The following is a 20067-nucleotide window of genomic DNA, read 5'->3' as shown; positions in this document are numbered from 1 at the left end:
AAAAAAAAAAAAAAAAATTTTTTTTTTTTTTTTTTTTTTTTTTTTTTTTTTTTACTATTCATTGTTTGTTCTTTCTTTTAATCTTTGTCTCGATTTTTTTATGTTATCGTTTAACCATGCATTTCTATTATTCATCCAATAGTGAAACATCATTTGACAAAAACTACTCTTTACCCTGCATTTCAAATTCTCAATCCAACCTTGGTCATTCATTTGATTTAAAAAAAAGATGGGAAAGAGCCAAAGCTCCTTCCCATCTTTTTTTTGTTCATTTATTTATTTTTCATAAAATACAACAGTCAGGTAATATTTAAAACAATTTTTTACAACAATTTTTTGTACATTATTATTCACATTTACTCTTCTGGTTCTGCAAGTGCATCAGCCACGTTCTGTCTTCCACGGATATCTTTTTCCAGCATTTGGGGCATTGGGTCATGCCTACTCTGGTGAATTGTGGAAGAACACAGGCACTGTGAAGAAGACAACCGCAGTTGAACCAGACCAAGTCATCTATAAAGTCCATAGCTTCGATGCAAATCCCACAAGGAATGTGAGTAACCACACATATGGGGCAGGGCAGTGGATGTCCATCCTTATTCTTTAAACATTTTGAATGGAAATAGTGTCCACAAGGAGCTTTATCGTTTCCGATCAGGTTGTGGCATGTAATGCAGGACTCGGTCAGACTGAAGAAATCCATGGTGGAGCAAAGAAAGTAGTGAAGAGGAGCGTTCTCAAGTAATGTGTCGAGTCTTCTTCCTTTTATAGGTTACATTCAACGCATGCGCACTCTCAATAATCCAGAGGGCGCTGGCACTCATCCTGTAAACAATCTCCTCTTCAATTGGCCAAGTCCAAATCATTCACAGGACCAATTCTGTTAAACAGCAAAAGGCACCATCTTCCATGGGCTTATCCAATAAACGATTCAAGAAGAGCACGGTCCCAGTTGGATAAACGTTCGGAGCACAGGGGACAAGAACACAAACAACCTTGCTCAAAATTGTTTAGCACACATCTAAAATGAAACGAGTGACCACATTCTAAAAAATAGACAGCTTCCCAACACTGGAGGAATTCTTGGCAAATTGAACAAAATATCGGTATTCCACTGCAGTAATCGCATTCGTGAGAAAGGGGAAAGTCGTCCATTTCTGAATAGCCATGCGGTTCTTCCAGCATCTTTTATAGTCCTCCCTAGCCAATAGAAAACGATGAGAGTTTATCTAGATGCTGATTGGACGAGACATGGTCCCAATCCATTCAACATTGATAAAAAGTAGGTAATCAGAGATACTGTGAAACCAGGAGAATGAGGTCAAAATTGGGAAATATGAGTTGTAATTTACTATAACTTGATTTTTACAATTCTATTGCTACAATTTGATTTATACATCTAACACGACTAAGTGCAGTATACACCAAATTCAAATCACGATTTCCATTAAAATTTATAGCTATTGCTGCATCATCCATGGTATCTCCTTGAAATTTGTGAACTGTACCTGCAAATCCAACCACAATTGGAAAATCTCCTACACTGTTTCTAAATAGTTTTACGACAGCATCCTTTTCCAAATATTTACATTCAATGTAGTCACCATCACTAACATATTGTTGAAAGGTTAGAGGTGTTCCATTTTTAGCCGATGGAGAATTTTGAGTCACAAAAATAAGACATCCCGGTTTTACATCGGTAAATGTTGGACCAACTTTTCCATCAATCGTTTTTCTCCATAAACGAATACGTTTACCTTTGATTAAATATTTAAGGTAAAAATTATTATAAGAATTTACAGTGGCATTTAAATATGCTATCGCCCGAGTACATTTTTTTAAAATATCACTATTAATATGCTGCACGACAGGAAAATGACTACAAACGTATGTAAAGCATCCAGTTTCATCATTATCATCAACATATTTTCGTAATTGCTCAATTACGGGCAAGTAATCTGCTGTAAACCGTTTACTTTCGTACAAATCAATTCGTTTTACTTGAAAATGTAAAGGTATACCAAATACGTTACCACTGGCTTTGACGGGTCGCAATTGATTTGGATCACCCATCACTATAAAGAGAATAGGTCGATTGTCACTAAAAAAATCTTGGATAATCCAATGTACAAACCAAAAACTCACCATCCCAATTTCATCAATAACTACGATATCTGGAAGGTCCCGACAGTTAAATTCTGCGCGTAGTGTCGCACTTTTCTGTATACATACATCTGGATCACTTTCATTTTCAAGTTCCCTCTCCAAGTTGTAAAGACATGATCCTTTTGCCCAATTAATTTTTAAAGCCGAATGAATAGTATATCCTCCAATACGTTGAGCTACTCGAGCGGTTGGAGCCATACGCAATTGAGAAATAGACACACGATCCAAACAACTCGTAACGGTATATGTTTTTCCAGAACCTGGACCACCTGCAACAATAACAACAGTTTGTTGAGGATTTTTAAGCCAATCGTCCAACAAATAAGCAAATGCTTGTTGACTAGGTGAAAGGGTGTCAACATGTTTATCGAACCCGGCTTGATACAAGGGGTGTGTCCAACGGTCACTCATGGCTGCCAATCCTGTACACTCAAATGTATTACTTTAATTTTAATAGATGCCAAGGAACGAAAAGAATATACACTTTTAATATGTGAGCGAGTAGCGAATTCGTACTTGATGGATTTGTATGCGTTATATCGTGATGAAAACACTTTACATTCCCCAGCAACGTATGTAAAATCAATTACTACAATGAATGTAGAAAAAATTATAGATCCTGAACTCTGGCTAACTTGTATTCAATCGACTCGGTATCGACAGCTAGGAAACGAAGCAAGTATGGAATGGTTTATTGCTCGTCCTACCAATTCAATGTTTTATTATTCCTTAGGACAGGATGGAGCGTTACTTGCGCCTCGTGACAATCGTATGGAAATGATTCAAATACATCCAGAAACTGTAAAAGCAATAGCTGGGCTTTCATCAATGTATTGTACTAAGCCAACTATCATTAGAATAGATAAAGAGAAATGTGAATCGTATTAAAAGACACAGGAACAAACTAAACTAAAAAAAAAAAAAAAAAAAAAAAAAAAAAAAAAAAAAAAAACGTTTTTTTTTTTTTTTTTTTTTTTTTTTTTTTTTTTTTTTTTTTTAAGTTTTAGTTTTAGTTTTAGTTTTAGTTTAGTTTAGTTTAGTTTTGATTAGTTTAGTTTAGTTTAGTTTGCTTTCTATGTTTTCATTTAGTTAAAAAACATTTACCACTTTGTCATCAGCAGCATCTTTTTCGTTTTCGTTTGGAAATTCAATTGATGGTAAAGTCAATTCATCAGAAAATGACATTTCAAGTTGAGGTTGAATAGCAGATTCCGAAAACAAAATCAAATTTTTAATTTTACCTCCAATTTTAAACTTGTCGTCTCCAAAAGTTGTGCGGCTATAAATATTCAGCTGAACTATAGCTAAAAAAGATCCTATACTTTCTAAAACGGGCTCTAATCGTTTCTTAAAATCATGAGTTATATTGTTACCATCGAATTTACGAGTTTTCAAGACGCACCAATTTCGCTGGGGATCATAAGGAATATGTCTCTTGGTATGTTCCTTCAAACAAACATGGCATAAAATTGGACTACAATATTCCATAAACAAAATGGCGCCATCATGTAATTTATGAGTAGGAGATTCTTTCATGGCTTCAGCAATTTGCGTTAAAGGTGGGCATTCACGCGCAACAAAATGAAGATCTCCTGGAATTCCATCTACTTCTTGCGGTTTAGTCCGATTACAAGAAAGGGTCCCCAATACCATAACTTTGTAAGAATTTGAAGGCACCGCAATATTTTTCACATAGGCCTTGTCTTGATGACATGCACGGCCTTTTGTAAAGGCAACTTGTTTGTTTAAGTGACGTTGATGTACGGGATATTCATTTAATTTATTTTCCCAGTCTGGATGAATAAGATTAAGTATACCAGAGCCAGAAGCCATTTCATTAATGGCTTCTGCCAAAGCAGGACATTTTAAGGTGTATTGAATAAGATTGGGATATTCCATCTTGATTTTTCACACTAAATGAAAGTAAAACATTTGAAAGGTCTATATAAATCCTACAAAAAAAAAAAAAAAAAAAAAAAAAAAAAAAAAAAAAAAAAAAAAAAAAACGATTTTTTTTTTTTTTTTTTTTTTTTTTTTTTTTTTTTTATGTGTTTGTTGCATCAGCAGAAGTACTAGGTGTTACAGTTTCTTCTGTTACAAAGCTTTCTATTTTCTCTGGTTCGTTTTGCAATATCATTGATGTCCACAATAAATTTAGAGCTGCCAACTTCTCAGCCGTCTCAGGTAAATCATCAATATAAGTATTATGGACTATTTTAGCAAACGTTTTAGCCACTTGTACAGGTTTATCCAAATGCAATTGTACATAACCTCTGATACGTTGATAATGACGCATTTGATTCCGGATACGAGAATAATATTGTAATTTTTCGTCGTATTTTGATGCGTCTGATATCGGATTAAACTTTTCCATTATTCGTCTTAATTTATTTGGTTCTAAAATTTCAGAATTGCTTATTTTTCGCTTTAATATTTTACTTGCATTGTCATTATCTGTTTTTCGCTTTGATTGCTCTTTTTCATTGTCATTATCTATATTCATTGGTTCTTCAATGTGATCTTGACTGATTTGTCTCTGAATTAGATTTGATATTTCTTCATTTGCCACTTTCTTTTCCAACTCTTTTGTAATTTTTGCAACTATACCTTCTGTTTGTGGAATTTCAATGTTTCCGGGATCAGGTAAATTTAATTTAGAGTTATCTATTTTAGGTTTAGGTAAAGTAGGCGGGGGTAGGCGGTGTTTGGTTTGATCTGTAACTGAATTTGCTTCATCTACAACCATATCAGAAGAATAATTTACTAATTGTTTCTCTAATGTATCAGATTCAGTGCTTACAGAATTTTCTTCAACTTTATTCTCTGGTGAGTCATCAGAAACATATGTTAAGGGAGGAGGTACTTCTTCAAATGATTGTATTTTGGGTTCTGTCATTGGATCTTCAAACTCTTCATCATCAATTTCCTCATCCGCGTCCATTGCTTAATTTTATTCATTTTAAACCAAGTGTATGGCAAATTTAGAGACTATTTTATATGCAAATCCTTGGATAACATACAATGATACCATGTTTCATTCCCGAATACTTTTAACATTTCCTAAAAATATGATATTTACAGCTCAATTATTATCTCACGTACTTTCTTTACCCGTATATCAACGTTATCCGTATGCAGAACGTTTCAACGCACAATTACTCCAAGACGTGGACTGGAAACAAAGTCTAATTGTGTTGGATAATGATTCTCGAATTATTTTAGCTCCTGAACCTGTACTTGAATTAATTCAATTAGAACGCCGATTACAATACCAACAAGCAGTTAAAAGTATTTTCAATCCTTTTCGAATATTACCATTTCAAATATTTCGATACCAATGGGTATGGATTATAGGAATCGTTCTAAGTATGATGGTGGTGACCGGTTTTGTATTTTTAATACGACGCAAGCCTTATCGATTGGTTTTACCCAGTAAGGTTTCAACAACGTAACAACCTCTTCATCCATGAACACTGCCTTTTCAGCTTCATCCATAGGAACAGAATCGCGTTGAATAGTTTCATACGTGACGCGAGCCCGTTCATAACAACGTAACGAAAACTGTGGACTAGTTAATGCAGTAAGAAGTTGATTACGATCAAATACATCATAAATGGGATTTTCCATATACTTTTGAGGAAAATCAGATTTTGTGTAATAATCTTTTAACCAGAAAAAAACCAACCAAAAAGCTTCAACCAAAGACCCATCTATATGCGCTAGTGTATGGAAACGTAAATGTTTAGTCATCCGTTTAATAAAACGAGAGGTAATGGACACCGGGTGCGTATTGGGTATGGATTCCTCAGAGTCTTCTTCGTCGGATGAACAATGTTCAGAAGTACAAGACGCTTCATCTTCCAATTCTAAACATTGATTAATGGCATAAACATTATTTGGAGTTATCCCAACCATAGTGGGAATAAAATCATTACCAAACAAAAAGGAACAAACTTCCAAATGTTCAGTTGGATATGGTAACCATTCTCGAAATAATTTAGTCACTGGATAATAATTTCCATATCTAAAAATTTGCAGAGTTTCATAACGAGACATTCTTAAAAGAGCCAAAATGAAAACATCTTGATCCTGACTGACAATTAAAGGGTTTCGGCATTTTGTAAATTGTAAAGATTCAGCGATTTGAAATATTTTATGCTCCCCTTCTCCGGGCATATTACAACCACTGACAATAATATTCAACTTTTGAATATTTTGAAATCGATATTGTTTAAGACGTTTTACAAAATATTCTTGCACTTGCATAGCAATAATATTGGGACCAAACAAAGCAGATCGATATTTGGATTTACCATCAGTCTGAATAGAACGTTGTTCTCCAACCTTTTTACTCCGACGTTCACGCTGAGTAGGCCATTTCATGGGTACTCCAGTACCATCAAAACTTAAAATGACTGTAATACAATCTGCTGTAGCATAAGATAAAAAAATGTTGAGATGTTTTTTAAGGGTACGCCAGGCAGATTCACACATTTCTCGAAACAGTTTCTTTTCATTGGTTTCCAGAGCTTCACTAATTGCCACATGCAACAATGACTGAACATCGTACAAAATGGAATCAAAATGTTCAGGTCTTGTAGGAGGTTCTTGATCTGGTTGAATGAATTTATTGATTAACATGCAAAAGTTTGTAATACCCATTGTACAATAATAGCTTGTTTGAATGTTTAGTCTAAACTATAAAGACAATATTAAAAAAAAAAAAAAAAAAAAAAAAAAAAAAAAAAAAAAAAACACGGTTTTTTTTTTTTTTTTTTTTTTTTTTTTTTTTTTTTTTTTAAATCAAGTAATGTTGATTGTATACAGTTTACTTTTTTTATTTATGTATACTATTCATTGTCTCATAGCACGCAATTTCTTAGAATATTATACAGCTCAACCTCAACCATTTCACTGGAATTTATTACGTTGGAATCAAGATGTCCAGTTCCTTCTTGATAGAATGGTTTGAACAACTCTTGTTTGGACACGGTCGTCCAACTATATTAGAACCACCCAATATACTTTATAAACTCATTTGCCGCTTAGAAGTCGATGGTATTAATTGGAGAGATATGATTCGACAAGGCGGTTTAACAATGTTTCGCTATCAAATTCAAGGAGATTTGGACGTATTATTAGATTACTTTGACAAAGTATACTTTCAAAATCAACATGATACCCCTTTACCGAAATTTCATACACGTTCCATGACTCATGTTTTTAATCAATTATTGGCAATCATGGCTCGTCGTGATCAAATTCAATCCAATGCTTTAGCTATAGGAACAGAAGATGATAAAATGATCCTTCAAACGATTCTTTCAAATCCTGACACGTCCAGTTCTTTTCATTACAATTCTGCTCAATTTTGGGGAGAACTAGCTAGAAATTTTTTAAATCATCGTCGTCCTCTTCCCAAAGAATTATCTCCTCTCCCTTCTTTAGAAACTTTTGAGTTGAACCACACAGCTCGTTTATACCATGTTACTTGTCAAACGCTTGGTAAAAAAATTAATCCTTTGAGTATGTGTATAGTTCCTGCTTCCGAATATGTAAATGCGGTGCATTGGAAATCGGACACTTTATTAGAAGCTTTTATGCAAGCTCGTCCTAAACATGCATTATCTCAAGCAATTGAACAACTCGTAATTCGAGCCTTGAATCAATTTATTGCAGGTAAATATCCTACCTGTTTAAAACAACGCGATTGTAATATTACCTCATTTTTAGAAAATGCCAAAGTCATTCACGATACTGTCCCAAAGGCCACTTTATTAACAGAATCGCCTCCACTCGTTATTGATGTATTTCAGAGACTATTGGCTTTAGCTCAATTGGACAGCTTATGGCATTCCACCTCTAGTTCCAAAACCATTAATCAAAATGCAACCGACTTGATGCACTTGACAGAACAATTGCATTTAGCAGAGAGACAAAATCGTATTTTGTTGAGATATATAAGCAACGATTAGACGAATAGCTACTCGTGCACATTTGCTAAATTTCGTATGCCACGAACAAGACGGAAAAACTATATACGGAAACATTTGAGCCAATACTTTGAGCGATGGAACCCCTAACGTTTCTACATTTACAATATGAGGTAATTTTGTTTGTTTTAAAATTTGCATTTGTCCTTTACAACCAAAAACAATTGGTGTATTGGGATAATGGATTTCAAGTTGTTGATATCGTATTTGTAAAAAATGTAGGACGTTTGAAAGGGAAATTCCACGACGAGTCGTCATAATCACATCAGGACTGGTATGTGGAAACTTTTGAATAGCTTCTGTATAGGAACAGGGACTTTTTAAGAGAAAATGAATTTCATAACCTGTTACATCCCAGTAAGCGAATTCCAATGGAATGTATTCTTTCCCTAAAACAACACCCGTTGTGTGAATCAAAGCGTGTACCGCCATGTCACTTGCTTTTCTCTTTAAAAACAAGAATGATGAAATTTGGAATGAAAACAATTATTTTAGGATCCGTCCTAATACTATTGCTGTTGTCTACTATTGTTCAAAGCTACATCATGTATCAAATCAGCGGAGCCAAGAAATATGAATTTGATAACCAACTAAAGAAAACGGCCGATGGTGTAAACGCGTCAGACTTTTGGGAAACCTATCGTACCTACTTTGTCGGCCCAACTGTTATAAACTTGATTGGAATGGTGATGTTGGGCGTAATGTATGTAATGGGATAATAAAGTAAAAAAATGAATCTTAAAACTATTTTGGTAACTGCTCTAATCTTTGTCATTGTGATGAGTTTTATGAGTTTCGGGTACTTGACCTATGTAATTCATGCAGACCAAACTGCTCAAACGGGTAAACTCCACATCGAAAGTCATCTAGTACTATTTTACGTGCAAGTAGCTATGTACATTGCAGCATTTGGTTTGAGCGTTGGAGTTCTTTTCAAAAGGTAACAACTGAAAGAAGAAGAAAAAGAAAAAAAAAAAAAAAAAAAAAAAAAAAAAAAAAAAAAAACGTTTTTTTTTTTTTTTTTTTTTTTTTTTTTTTTTTTTTTTTTTTTTTTTTACTCTGTATTAACTGTTATTATTCTTATTTTGTTTTTTGTTTCTTGACTCGTTTTACATCTTTTTTCAAACTCTTCTTAACATGAACATTTACACAAAAAGTATACTTTAAACCCTTTTCCACCAACAAAGTAATTTTACGAGATTCTCCCTGCATTCGCATCTTGAACCAATACAATAATTCTGCATGTAGAAATTGTTTCCAACGAAGCGTATTCATTATCATATCAACCATATATATAGGAACTTCCGATTGTTTCCAAAATGCCTTATTCAACAACAAGCAAAACATTTTCTTTTGTGATATGAACAATTGCTCGCAATTAACCCATTTGCATTCTTGGGCATCCATAACCCATTTACTAGCTTCTCGAGCTGCTACATCTGCTCGACTATATGTATATTCAATAAAATCGTTTTGTTTTTCAGGATGCTTTTCCAAAATGCGTACTGCAGCACAACGTGTAGATTTGTAATCGTCTAAATGTTTTGTTTTTCTGTAAATGGAATATTTTTTAGCATCTCTACACTTGTAATGGACTTGTTGTATTATATCGGTCCATAGAATCCAACCGCGACTTTCCAAAGACAAACCGTCTTCCAACCAAGTATATGACACACCCATGTTAGAATTTGGAATAGGTCTCGGCATATTAAAAATAAAACTCCACACATTTTCCAAAACCAACTGATTGATAAATTCAATAATCTCGTTGGTACGTTTCTGAAACCCCTTGGTTACTATTTGACCTTTTTGTGTCTGGTAAATGTAACGTTTTCTAGAAATGACGAGTAATCTTGTCATACGTTGCTCATATTTTAAGGACCCAAAAGATAAATTTAAATAATTGTTAACATCGTTACAATTATTTTCTGACCAGTTTTGTACCATCAAACTATCTGTATCCGCATAACACACTAAAAAGCCTCGTCTCTTTAAATAATGATAGGCACCTAGTAATTGATACCTTGCCAAAGTAACAATGGTCATGGCAATGGGTAAATAGGCTAAACAGGATTCCTTGTTAGCCATAACTCCATAAAGAGAATTGATAAGAATTTTAATGCAAAGTTGAACATTGTAATGGTATACATCTTTCGTTTCTTTATATTTTTTCTGATGATGTTCGCGCAAGTGTATAAAATGTCTTACAATACAAGGTAAGAAGGCTTCAGATTGTTCATTAACTACAATGACAAAATCATCTACATCCGGATCATATTTTGGGTATTGAAATACGGGACCGTCTCCAAACGAATCTCTTTCAAAATCTCGTTCTCCATGAATTCGATACGGAATGCTTTTTAATTCTTGAGCACGTGGGCAGGCAAGCCATTCGTTTCGTGACATAATTGTACACGTTCCATAGCATAAATTACCACTTACCAAAGCACTCGGGTACATGCTTGCAAAGTCCATCACCGATACATCTGTATAAGATTCTTGAGAACTATCAGTGTAATTGAGAGCTCCCTGATACGTTTGACTTTTGGTTACAAAAAGACTAGTAAATTTTTTAGGATCAATAGGACTTTTTAAATAATGGGCATTGACGAAAAATCCTAAACGCGTTCCATATGTTTTAAAGACTTGTAACCAAAATCCTGAATTTCCCATAAGCGATGCTTGCACCACATTCCAATCGGTAAAATTGGCACGTTCCACAAAAAAAGATAAAACCATTTCCAATTCAAATAAACGATATACAAGACACGAATCTTTGAGGCAATACTCCATATAATTACGAAATGTACCAAACTGCGCCATTGGAATGCGGGAGGGTTTTAAAACCTCATAACATTCAGCCAAGGAAGCATGGTGGACCAATTCTGAAGTGACACCAGGATGCGTATACCACGACCACAAACCCATAGATTGGATAGGTACTTTTGTTTCATTGAGTTTCTTTTTTGCCACATCATCCAATTTGAATCCCGGTAAATCATAATTGGAAAAAATTCGAAAGTAATAGTACAAATCCAAGACGAGTTTATTTTGATAAGTGGTGACAATAACGGTTCCGACCCTTGTCGACGAATAATCTTTTAAAACTTTGTACATTTTAAGCCAGTATAAACGCGTAAATAAACAGGGTAAATCAAATCCATGAATATTATATCCTGTCAAAACTTGACAATCCTGAATAAGACAATGAAAATCATTGAGCAATTGTTTTTCAGAAGTATAAGCGTGTGCATTATCCATTTGAACAGGAAAAGTATCGCATGGTAAACGATACAATAACCAATATTTTAACCCTTTCCGGTTCCATTTATACAAGCTAATCATAACAATTTCATCTGTTTCATCTAAACCAGTTGGAACTCGATTACCTCCATCCATAGGAACAGTTTCCAAATCAAAAGCGGCAATTGTCCAGTCAGGGGCATGAGTGTGTTCAGGATGCATTTGAAAGGAATCGAGTAAATTGGGTGCATCGGTAACGGTATACCATTTATAATAAAATCCTTGAGTTTGATAACGTGTGCATAAATCCATATAAATCCGAACAAGCCAGTCATTTTTATCATAATAACTAATTTTATATTTGTTAAGAAATTGACCAACTTCAGATATATTGGCTCGAATATACACTTTATAAAAAGGTTTAGATGGAGAATCTAAGCAGCGATTTTTATAAAGCCGTGATTCAAAATACGGTAAAACTTTACGCACTTGTCCCATGTAAACAAAACGAACGGGAGCTTTGGGAAACGATTCTTTTAAAGTGGTAATGACTTTATCAATTTTATTGGTACAAACACCTATCCATTCTTCGTATAATCGAACGACACTTGTTAATTGACCATTTTCATCTAAAAAAGTAGTTTTGACATGGATGACATGAGGTTCGTAAGGGCCTGCAAACCTTGGTACTTTTTCCCATCTTATAGAATACAGCATGTTGTTTGCAGTGTAGTTTTAAAAATAACATTAGCCTTCATAAAGAAAGAGAGGAAAAGTAAAAAAAAAAAAAAAAAAAAAAAAAAAAAAAAAAAAAACTTTTTTTTTTTTTTTTTTTTTTTTTTTTTTTTTTTAAACTTTACTTTCTCTTTCTCTTTATGAATTATACTTTGTAAAAGATTTATAGTTTTCAAACAAGGTCATCATGTTTTTAAATGCCTTCTTTATACTTTTTCTATTCTTGTATTTTTGGTACATGACGTCCTTTCCAACAATATCCAAACTTTCTAAACCAACTCATTCTGCTTTAGATCCCAATCCGCCAAAACTCATTTATCATATAAATTCCCTTGGTGGTCAATTTCAATTTTCAATAAATACACAAATAGCTTGGAAAGATACATTACCCGATTCTTTTCAAATCACCAATAATCAATTTATGACTCGAAATGTTTGTCATCAAAAACCAGATGGAACTCTAGTACCAGCTGTCGGTCAAACTCTATACGAACACGTGCAACAAGATCGATTAATGTCTCGCACTTTTACATTTGAACCTGATGCGTCTATAGTGTTACAAAACAAAAACATATTTTATTTCTCCTGCCAAAAAGGTAATATTGACCAATTGCACATGTGTCCACCAGGACAATTTTTTAAAAATTCCACTTGCCATATTATTAATCAATGTTCGGGTCAAAAAGATGGTAAAACGTTTCCCGATCCATACGATTTACAACGTTTTATTGAATGCCATAACGAAACGACTACTTCAAAAGCTTGTCCTCCCAATACGTATTTTGCTTACGATAAATGTTATGATCCAATGTTAATTGGATTATATTGTCATGCCGTAACTGAACCCAAAATTTTAGATTTTAAAACTCTAGTTGTGTGTCGAGAAGGAAAAATTATGTATGAAATTTGCCCTCCTGGATATCGTTATTTTGATACCCCTAAATGTGAGCCAGAAGCATGTGTAGGTTATCCTGATGGTCACCGTGTACCTTTACCCAAACAACGCACCGGGCCATTATGGTATTCACCTGGGTATATGGAATGTGCAAATAACAAGGTTATATTAACGCAAAAATGTCCTCAGGTATGGGATTATCATCACTCTTTTGGAGATAATTTAACTCATTTACCTCAAGTGTTCGATGGACGTAAATGTACCATTCCAGAATTTTGCGTCAATGTGACGCCAGACGATCCCAACGTTATTGTTCCTGTTCACGAATTTACCAAACACGTTCGTAATTGGGTTTACTCAGAATTATTTGATAGAGTAACGGGTTTCCAATGTGAAGGCTCGACTCGCAAACGAGTTGCCATGGAGCCTGGAGAAATTATTCATCCCAAAAGACTTAAACGAGAATCGGCTTGCGATGGTAAAACGAAACACGTTCCCGTTTCGATTCGTCGCAACGAATATTTTGATTGTACAACAAACACTCTTGAAACATGTCCCGTTAATCAATTTTTCGACGGACACGAATGCCGACCCCATATACCTCATGCTTACACGTACCAAGGCATTCAATTGTTTCAAATGGATTCTTTACGAGAAGATAATTGGATGATACCTTGGGACTATAGTAAACTACACTCTGCCGAACCCTGTCAAGCTCCAGAGACTGAATATTTAGAAACGTACAACATATGTTCACATCCAGATTGTAAATTATATCCCTGGTTATCACAAATTCCCTTTCAACTCGCATTACGAGATGGTACATTGTGTTTGTTTGATGAACAAACGCGTCATATTCATAAACAAGATACAGAAGACAAATATTTATACTGGGCCCAAAGGCAAGTGGAGCAAATTGATCCTCAAGAACCTTGCGTACCGGGGCAAAATATTCAATCGGGTCATTTTGTATTCGACAAGACTATATTTGCTACATGTGATGATAAACAACCTTTTGTCTTTTGTCCATCATCGAGCACAAATGGAATAGCTTTAATTGACGGGCAACGGTGGGCATGTGTTCCTCCCAATATGAAAGGAGTCATTCCATCTAGGACCACAGTATCTTTTCAAAAATTTGAAGTCAAGCAATTATTACCTTTAAGTAACCGATTGACAGAAGTATTGATAAATAATCAGAAAAACCTTATACCTCCAATTGGTTTGGTTGAAACAAATAAATTCACGTTACAAACGCTAGACGAACCTGTAGAAGTGGAATACAACTATCGTATAACCCATCCTCCCGATGTTTCGTTTCCTGAAAAAGTATCTAGATTTATCGGAGCATTTTTAATTAAAGCAAAAGATTTTACACGTAAACCTGTTGAAATACCTGTATACAGAATAAAGGACTCTGTAACTGCTTTTCTCTTGACGTAAAAAAAGATGGATGAACAACAAGTGGTGCATGGAATTTTATTTTATACAACAATTTATATCAATTGCCTCTTGTGCGCAGTAGCAATTCTGACCGGACGCTGGATATTTCTGTTACTCATTCTACTGACTGTAGGATTAACAGCGTACATGATGTACATGACAACACATAACGATGAGCATTTGAAATCGGTAGGTAAATGGGCCGAACAAACTTTTACAAATTTGTGGAATAAAGCCAAAACATTATACCAGTAAAAAATCTTAAAACATCTTTAAAAAAAAAAAAAAAAAAAAAAAAAAAAAAAAAAAAAAAAAGCTTTTTTTTTTTTTTTTTTTTTTTTTTTTTTTTCTTTCTTTCTTGCTGTTGTCATCGTTGATGTTAGCGTTTTTTGATTTTCCAATTTCCACAATTTTTACATTGCAAATACAGACTTGGAGGCTCATCAATCGCTCTATCTTGCCGTAAAATAGTTATAATATTTGGCGATGAACAACATGATTTTAATACGTTTCCCATTTTATTTTCGTCTACCCACCTTTTACAGTCTTGTGGAGAAAACAGAGATTTACTTTCTTCCCAGTCCATCTCTTCAATCTCGTTTACCACTTTATTTTTGGCTACCCACCTTTCACCGTCTTGTGGAGAAAACAAAGGTGCACTTTCTTCCCAGTCCATCTCTTCAATCTCATTTTCCACTTTATTTTTGGCTACCCACCTTTCACCGTCCTGTGGAGAAAACAAAGGTGCACTTTTTTTCCACTCCATCCCTTGAATATAGAATCAAACACACTTTTTTATTACTATTATCATTATATTATGATAATCGGATCATCTCTTTAATTTTAAGTACAAATAAAGTATAACTGCCATGCAATCCACATCTGAAGAAATATTAAAAATTACATACGTTGGCCTTGAACAATTTCTTCAAAATACCTTAAATCCTAAAGATTTTGAAGAATATCAAATGCATAAGCGGAATCTCTTTCCTACATGGAGTCATCTTTGGGATAAATTGCGACATTGGCTTTCTCAAGCTCCCCTAACCACAATGTCTGAAGCTGTTTTGAGTTTGGCAGATCAACTTCCAGGATTTCAATCATTTAAATTTCATTTACAAAATTCACTCGTTGTTCACGAAGATTTTTGGAATCAAGTGTATGAAAACTTGGTAATTGCGAAAAGGCGATTAACATGATAAATATATCGTCCTTGGAGACTGTGGGTATATTTTCACTGTTTGCGGGATTACTTTATTCCATAGCAGTCCTTATTATAGAAACACAGACTACTCAATTTCGTTGGCATTTTATCATATTAACTTTGGTTATTTTCATAGCATTGGTTACCATCACATTCTTTAAATATCTAAAATATCGTTATACATGTGAAAAAATGGATGATATTTTAGCAACTATGAAAATTCGATAGCCAATTTATGTTCTCTCCACTCAAAAACTGCAGCATCATGAGGTCTCCATCCAAGTAATTTGAAAAATCCTAATGGGGATGGAATACAATCTGGTGATTTTTCTTGTCTTGCAAATTGAACATCTTGCAGCGTAATGAAAAAACATCGCAAGGGCAAGTCAAATTTTTCAGTACACTCTTCTCCATCATCAAATTGAACAATAACTTTTGAGGGTTCAAAATAAATATGCCGAATAGGTCGAATAGTCAAACGGCGTATAACTGCTTCGTAAGAATGCATGAATCAAGACAATGAATACTCCAGGCACGAGTCAACAAACGCCAGAAGAAATGGTAAATATCCTTTTAACAAAACATGACTTATTTCGAAAAATTTTTACAGTAGAATATACATTAACAAACTTGCAACCAGAGGAAAAACAAATTGTTGAACAAATTTATCACGAGACTTTTCCCAATTATTCCGAGAGAGATTTCGATATATTTTTCCACAGTTATTTAGAGACAAAGGTCCTTTCAGACATGAATATAAATAATGATCCGTTAGAGCCTAATGAAATTTGCAACAAGCTGGCGTATGACCCAACGAAAAGAGGATTTATTAGAATGCCCAAAGTCAACAATTATGGAAGAGGAAAACGTGAAAAATTTAATTTGACAGAGTTTTTAAAAACTAAACGAGAAAATATGGATTATTTTCAATTAAATGTAGGGGATAGAGAAATGGTAGAAAATTTAATGGATGAATTAAATGAAGATAAACTTCGTAATGATCAAAAGGCAGATATAGCGCTCAATCGAATGGTAGAAATGGCTGCAATACTCAACAACAATTGCAATTACAAAATTCTGGAATTGCACTCGGAAAGACGAATTCAATAATGCATAATTGAAATACATAAAACATTTATTACAACGAAAGACAAAAAAAAAAAAAAAAAAAAAAAAAAAAAAAAAAAAAACGTTTTTTTTTTTTTTTTTTTTTTTTTTTTTTTTTTTTTTTTTTTTTTCCTATGCTATCTTCTTTTGTTGTTGTTGTTAAATCAAGTAACTTGTCATGAATAGCCTTGAAGAGTTTATGCAATTTATTCTTAGACATGATCATGTTATAGTTTTTGGAAATCTTGGTAGAAAACCCAAAATTTTATTTGATTTTTTATCATCTGATCCTCAAATAAACGTAGCAATTCACTCGCCTTATTACTTGTGCGAATCTACTCCTGATAATCGCATTCGAATGGTGAATTCTGATGAATCATTAGATCCTTGCGATTTATACATTATCTTGGAACCTACTCCACATCAACTTGTGGTAAAACCACCTAAAGCGAATCGCATTATTATATTTACAAGTCACTTTGCATTCAATAGTCCATCTGAAACTGTTTGGACTCATGCATGTTACTTTCATACCGATACTGTAAATATTCAGGACAAGATTAAATGTACTCAAGAACTTCTCAAACTTCAAGATCATTCCATTCAAACCCAAAACGTTAGTCAAATTATAGTAGATGCTTCGCAAACTGAAATTATTAGAGGACGCCGAAATACACCTCTTGATACATCAACTTATGTTATTATTGATTTATCCAATTATGAAAGTCCTTTTATTATGTATCTTGCCTTCCTAGATGCTTTTGACTACTTGATTGATAACAAGAACAATGTGCAGAGATGGGTTATATGTTTTAACCATAAAACGGGTAGAAGAGGCTTTGATCAATTTGCTCAACATTGTTTAGATAAATTATTCTGCAAAAACATTGAACACGGAAATATTACAAACATTGCAGAAATGTTGGCCCTTTTACCATTTTACAAATCGGGTAGCATTGACCGAACATTTTCCATTTCTAAATCAACTTTTGGAGATGTAGAATATATTTCCCCTTCGAATACCTTGGAAGTTTGTAAAGCAGCTACTATGTATAACTTGGATCACTGGGTAGGAAACATTTATCGAATCAAAGACTAAAAACAAGATGTCAGAAAGCTTAAACACCCCCGTAGTAAATATGAGTGCTAGATCTGAACATGTATCTAGTCCAGAAATATATGAATATTCATTTCCAATGGTTTCTCCAATAGTTTCTTCTCATTTGGGATCTGCTAGTAGAAGTCGATCTAACTCATCTGCTAGTAGAAGCCGGTCTGTTTCACCCGCTAGAAGTCGGTCTATTTCCCCCGCTATAAGAAGCCGGTCTGTTTCACCCGCTAGAAGAAGCCGGTCTGTTTCACCCGCTAGAAGAAGCCGGTCTGTTTCACCCGCTAGAAGAAGCCGGTCTGTTTCACCCGCTAGAAGAAGCCGGTCTGTTTCACCCGTTAGAAGAAGTCGATCTGCCTCAGCAGGTCCAAGTGAAGAAAGAGGTAAAAAACGATGTAAAAAGAAGAGAAACAAAAATTTATCAAGAAGCCGATCTAAAAGTCCCTCTAGAAAAAAATCGAAACGTCAAAAGAAACACAAATCTAAACATTCTTCTAAAAGTCCATCAAGGAATCGTAACAAGAAACGCAAATCAAAACGTCGTTCCAAATCTACCTCAATGAACAATTCTCGAAATATCTCTAATAGTCGGTCAAGAAGTGCTAGTCCAAACAGGTCAAGAAGTCCTAGTCCAAATCGATCAAGAAGTCCTAGCCCACATCGATCAAGAAGTCCTAGTCCAAACCGATCAAGAAGTCCTAGTAGAAATCGATCAAGAAGTCCGAGAAGAAATAAAAAGTTGCAATCTTCTCCCTATTTAAAATGGGGTGACACAGCATCGGAATTGGTATATGACTCACCACCTCATCGATTAATCTTTCGTAATGAAGATGGAGCTTTTAAAAATCGAAGATTACCCAATAAGGCATGCAGTTATTTGTTAAGTCACTGTTCCAAAACACACCCAATAAAAAGGGATAATATTCCGCGTCGTGCAACCATCAGTATTAAAAACAGAAGAAACATAAGATTGTAAAAAAAAAAAAAAAAAAAAAAAAAAAAAAATTTTTTTTTTTTTTTTTTTTTTTTTTTTTTTTTTTTTTTTTTTTTACTTCTCTCTCTTACGTTTGTTTTGAATTGATTCTTCATCATCACTTGTATTTGAATTATTTCCATTTGAAATTTTCATTTTCAACATTTCTACAAATAGTTTAAAATATTCCTCTTTCATATTTGCTTTATATACATTTGCTGCTTCGTGCAATACTTGTTCAGACCATGTGCTTTGTTCACCCACCGGTAATTCAATACTAGCCATATCTCTCAAAACTAGACACATGACATTATATACTCCGTCCACAAGTTTAGCATCGTTTGAACGATGTTGATCCAATTCTTGATAAACCTTACGTATAGCATTTACATGAACTCGCTTCACTTTATCATTTGCTTCCCTATCATAACGACCCGGCTCTCCAGATAAACTATATTTTAAATTTTCAATGTATTTTTTACATTCGAAATTTGGACCCTGATTCAATTTACCATTCAATCCATCAATAGCTAGTAATGCATGAGTAAGGTTGATGTGACCACTCTTACACATGGCTTTAAGTAATTTATGAAGTTTTTCATTCAATACAAAATCTTGTGCAAGCAAAGCATCAACATTTTCCTGTTTGGGCGCCCAACGAAGCAATTCCTTGGCAACTTCAGGATGAACGGGTGTACTAGTAGCTTGAATATGGTTACAGAAGGAAAGAGGCAATCCCAGTTCCATCATAAGTTGATTGACCATACGAATTTTGAGAGTAAGAATGTTTGTTAAATCATTTCCTGCTCGTTGCACAGCTTCCACCAAACAAGCTTCATTCACAGGATCAGAGACATGAGAAGATTGATCTTTGTGAAAATTTAAAGAAGATGTTTCAGAGATTTCAGTCATAATGTTATATACCTTTATTATCCTTAATACACACACACACACAAACACATGTTTGTGTATGTGTAATTATTCATGCTCTTCTTGAAATACTACTTGAGCAATTTCAGTTAAATCCTTATCAATATTACCATCCGATACCATAAATAATTTTAATGTGTCAATTGTCCAAGGAATAGTATATTTAGCATCAAATTTGGCTACCTGTCCTATCAATTTTCTCAAAATATTATAAATACGACGTGCTTTGGAAAATACACCTTTGCGCACTTGAACCATTTTCAGATCTAC

This window comes from Argiope bruennichi, chromosome 1 (genome assembly GCF_947563725.1).
Source record: "Argiope bruennichi chromosome 1, qqArgBrue1.1, whole genome shotgun sequence".
NCBI lineage: Eukaryota > Metazoa > Arthropoda > Arachnida > Araneae > Araneidae > Argiope > Argiope bruennichi.
The sequence above is the reverse complement of the archived record's forward strand: the minus strand, read 5'-3'. Positions refer to the sequence as shown.